Source organism: Polistes canadensis, unplaced genomic scaffold (assembly GCF_001313835.1).
Source record: "Polistes canadensis isolate GaletaPanama2010 unplaced genomic scaffold, ASM131383v1 scaffold_499, whole genome shotgun sequence".
Lineage (NCBI taxonomy): Eukaryota > Metazoa > Arthropoda > Insecta > Hymenoptera > Vespidae > Polistes > Polistes canadensis.
In genome coordinates this window covers 49,615-55,191 of record NW_014570046.1, presented here as the reverse complement: position 1 = coordinate 55,191, position 5,577 = coordinate 49,615, and positions in this window count along the sequence as shown.

The window sequence follows — 5,577 nt, the reverse complement described above, 5'->3', positions numbered from 1 at the left end:
GAGTCGTGAAAGGTTTACTTTTTAGAGCATTAACATTAAGTAGCAAAGAATTTCATAATAACAACAAGAAAAAAATAGAAATAATTTTAAAAAACAACAATTATCCAACGAGTCTAATTCACACGGTATTTAATAAGTTTAGATTAGTCAAAGAACAGAAAAAAGAACCAAACAACAACAAAATTATCAGGTTCCCATTTATCAAACCTTTGTCTAATAGAATAAATAAATGTTTCAAAAATACCAATGTTAAGTTGGTCTTTTTTTAATAATTTCTGTAATCATTTCTGTAATCATTTTTTTATGAATTGTTTTCATCATTTCTGTCATCATTTCTATCATCATTTTTGTCATTATTTTTTTCATCATTTTTATCATCATTTTTGTCATCATTTTTGTCATCATTTTTGTCATCATTTTTGTTAATATTCTTTTCATAATATCTGTCCGAATTTTTTTCATCATTTTGTCATCATTTTTGTCATCATATTTTTCATAATTTCTGTAATCATTTTTTTATGAATTTTGTTTATTTTTTCTGTCATCATTTTTGTCATCATATTTGTCAAAATTTTTTTCATCATTCATGTCATCATTTCCGTCATCATTTCTTTCATCATTTCTTTTATCATTTCTGTTAGTATTTTTTTCATTATTTCTGTCTCTATTTTTGTCATTATTTTTTTCATATTTTTTTTCATTATTGCTGTCATCATTTCTTTTATAATATTTTATATCATTTTTCTCATCAAATTTTTTTTATTTTCCTTCATCATTTCTGTCATCATTTCTGTCATCATTTCTGTCATCAGTTATGTAATTATTTTTGTCATCATTTTTATCATCCTTTTTTTAATTATAATATTTTTGTCCTCATTTTTGTTTATATTCTTTTTATAATTTCTGTCACAATTTCTTTAATCATTTTTTTCATTATTTTTGTCATCATGTCTKTTATCATTTTTGTCATCATTTTTGTCTTCATGTCTTTTATCATTTCAGTCATCATTTCTGACATCATTTCTTTCATCTTTTTTGTTATTATTTTTATCATCGTTTCTTTCATCATTTTTGTCATAATTTTTTTCATAATTTCTGTCATCATTTCTTTCATTATTGCTTTCATCATTTTTTTTACCATTATAGAAATCATATCTGTCATCATTTTTGTCATAATTTTTTTTATCATTTTTTTCATCATTTTTTCTATTAAATTTTTCGTCAATTTTGTCATTATTTTTGTAATCATTTTTTCTATAATTTTTGTCATTATTATTTTCAGCATTTCTGTCATCATTTCTGTCATCAGTTTTATCATCATCAATTTAATGATTTCTGTCATAATTTTTTTCAACGTTTTTGTCATCATTTTCATCATAATTTTTGTCATCATTTCATTCATTATTGCTTTCATCATTTTTTCATTATATTTTTTATGAATCTTGTTATTATTTTTGTAATAATTTTTTTCATAATTTTTGTCATCATTTTTTTATCATTGCTGTCATTTTTTTCATGATTTGTGTTATCATTTCTGTTATTATTTTTTTCATCATTTTTGTCATCATTTTTACCAACATTTTTTTAATTGTTTCTATCATCAGTTTATTCATCATTTTTGGCATCATTTTTGTCATCATTTCTTTCATCGTTTTTGTTATCATTTCTATCATCATTTTTGTCATCATTTCTGTCATCAGTTTTGTTTTCATTTTTTTCATGATTTTGGGTATATTTTTTTATATTAATTTTTTTTATTATTGTTTTCTTTATTTTTATAATAATTTCTCTTATAATGTTTTTTATTATTTTTGTCATTATTTTTGTCATTATTTTTGTCAAAATTTTTTTAACAATGTGTTTTTTTATTTCTGTCATTACGTGTTTCATCATTTTTTTCATCATTTCTGACATTATTTTTGTCATCATTGTTGTCATCATATTTGTTATCCTCTTGATCTTCATTTGTCTCATCATTTTTGTCATTAATCTTGTCCTTTTTCTTTTCATTATATTTGTCGTAATTTTTTTCATCATTTTTGTCATCATTTTTGTTAATATTCTTTTCATAATTTTAGTAATAATTTTCCTAATCATTTATTTTTTCATTTTTGTCATAATTTTTTTCATATTTTCTGTAATTATTTCTGTCATCTTTTTTATTATTATTCTTGTCATCGTTTCTGTCATCGTTTCTGTCATAATTTTTATCATCATTTCTTTTATCATTTCTGTCAAAATTTTTTTCATAATTTCTGTCGTTACTTTTTTTATTATTTTTTTCATGATTTCTGTCTATACTGCTGTCATAATTTCCTATATAATTTAATATATCATTCTTTTCATTATTTCTTTAATGTTTTCTTTCATCATTTCTGTCATCATTTATGTCCTTGTTTTTTGCATCATTTATGTCATCATTTCATTTATCATTTCTGTCATAAGTTTTTTCATAATTTAGCTCTTCATTTGAGTTAATATTTTTTCATTATTTCTATCATAATATCTGTCATTATTATTTAATCAATTCTGTAATCATTTCTGTTATTATTTTTGTCATCATCTATGTCATCATTTGTGTCATCATTTCTTTCATCATTGCTGTCATAATTTTTTTCATGATTTTTGTTATCATTTCTGTTATCATTTTTTTCATCATTTTTGTCTTCATTTCTGTCAACTTTTTAAATATTTTTTTTGTCATCGTTTCTGTCATCATTTTTTGCATCGTTTCTGTCATCATTTCTGTCATCATTTTTGTTATCATTTTTGTCTTCATTTCTGTCATCATTTTTGACATCATGTTTGTCATCATTACTGTCATACTTTTTTTCATCAAGTCTGTCATCATTTTAGTCATCATTTCTGTCTTCATTTCTGTTAACTTTTTAAATATTTTTTTTGTCATCGTTTCTGTCATCATTTTTGTTAACTTTTTTTTACACATATTTGTCGTCCCTTTAGTCATGAGTTCTTTCATAATTTTTGTCTTCTTTTTTTTCATCACTTTTTGCATCATTTTTTTATTAATTTTTTCTGTAATTTTGTCATTAATTTTGTTATAATTTTTTTGTTAAGTTTTGTAATCATTTTATTCCTAATTTTTTTCGATATTTCTGTCATCATTTTTTTAATAATGTTTGTCATCATTTCTTTTATCATTGCTTTCATCATTTTTTTCATCATTTATGTCATCATTTTTTTCAACATATTGTTAATGTTTTCTTCATCATTTCTTTCATCGTTTTTGGCATCATTTCTGTCATCATTTCCGTCATCATTTTTGTTTTTATTTCTGTCATAATTTTTGTCATCATTTCTGTCATCAGTTTTGCCTTTATTTTTTTCCTGATTTTATTTTATCATTATTTTCATTATTATTTTTATCAATTTTGTCATTATTTTTGTAATAATTATTCTTATTTTTTTTTTCATTATTTCTGTCATCATTTTTTTAATAATGTTTGTCATCATTTCTTTTATCATTGTTTTCATCATTTCTTTCATCATTTATGTCATTTTTTTTCATAATTTCTGTCAATATATCTGTCATCATATCCTTCATAATTTTTTATATAATTTTTTGCATCAATTTTTTCTTATTTTATTTCATCATTTTTGTCGTTTTTTCAGTCATCATTTTTGTTATCATTTTTTTCATCATTTCTATTATCATATTTGTATTTTTTTTTTTTTTAATTTAGTTTATCATTTATCCTTATATTTTTATCATCATACCTTTCATAATCTCTGTTATCATTTTTTTTATCATTTCTGAAATTTTTTCTGTGTTTTTTTTTTGTCATATTTTATGTCATCATTTCAGTTATCATTTTTTTCAACATATTTGTCATCATTTATGTCATCATTTTTGTAAACATTTTTTTCATTACTTTTGACAATATTACTGTCATCAGTTTTGTCATCACTTTTGTCTTTATTTTTATCATTATTTCAGTCATAATATCTGTCATATGTTCTGTCATCATTTTTTTTATCATTTTTGTCATCTTTTTTGTCATCATATTTTTACCAATTTTTGTCATCATTTCTTTCATGATTTCTGTTATTATTGCTTTCATTAATTCTGTCATATTTTTTCATCATTTCTGTCATTATTTCTGTGAATAGTTTTTTCAGTATTTTATTTATTATTTCTGTCTTCTTTGCATTCATAATTTTATTCATCATGTCTGTCATCATTTGTTTCATTATATTTGTCATCATTATTGTCATCATGTTTGTCATCAATATATTCATCATATTTGTCATAACTTTCTTATCCTCTTTGTTATTATTTCTGTAATCATTTCTATCTTCATATCTGTCAATTATTTTTTCATTCTTTTTTTAATGATTTTTGTCATCATTTCTTCTATTATTTCTTTCATCATTTTTGTCATATTTTCTCTCATCATTTTTTTCATAATTTTTTTTATTATTTCTATCATCTCTTATTTCATCATTTTTATCATTATTTAAGGCGACGCTCGTACACACAGGACATCGCACGGATGTTGCCTATTGTCGACGCTCGTAGCGAAAGGGTTAAACAAAAATTATGAAAAAAATGATGACAAAAATGATGAGAAAAAATGGAGACAAAAATGATGACAAAAATGATGAAAGAAATGATTACAAATAATGATGATGCAAAGGATAACAGAAATGATGAAAGAAATGATTAAAAAAATGGTTAAAAAAAATGGTTAAAAAAATTATGAGAGAAAGTGATGCTAAGAATGATGAAAAAATGTTGAAAAAATTATAGAAAAAATGATGATAAAACTGATGTATAAAATAATGATAAAAACGATGAAAAAATGTATAAAAAAAAGGTGAAATAAATAATGAAAAAAATGATGACAAAAATTGATGACAAAAAAGATGACAAAAATGGTGGAAAAAATAGTGACAAAAATGATGATACTAAGGATAGCAGAAATGATGAAAGAAATGATGACAAAAATGATGATGAAATTATGAAAAAAGTGATGACAACAATGATGAAAAAAATGATAACAGAAATGATGACAAAAAATGATGGAAAAAAAGATGAAAAAATGGTGAAAAAAATGATGACAAAAATTAGGTGATAAATGATAAAAATATGATGAAAAATAATGATGACAAAAATGATGACAAAAAGTATTATAGAAATGATGAAAAAAATTATGACAATAATGATGAAAAAAATTATGACAATAATGATGAAAAAAATGATTAAAAAAATGATAATACTATTAATAATAGTAATAAAAACAAATATAATAATATTAATATTGGTAGAATACTGCATGAATACACATACTTATTGTTAATCTATTTGTGTTTACTTTTCTATCTTGATATTACTTGTGGCAATTTTATCTTTTATAACAGAAAGAATACTTTAATTATCAATATTCTTGTCCCAACAGTATATTAATATATATGAGTTTCAAAGGGAAATTAAAGACATTTAATAAATTTGATGAACAATTTATTATGACCTTGTTGAACGTTTCGTCCCTTACTGGGGGCTTCCTCAGCAACTCGATCACTTAGTTCACGCGTCAATACATATTATTTTATTTT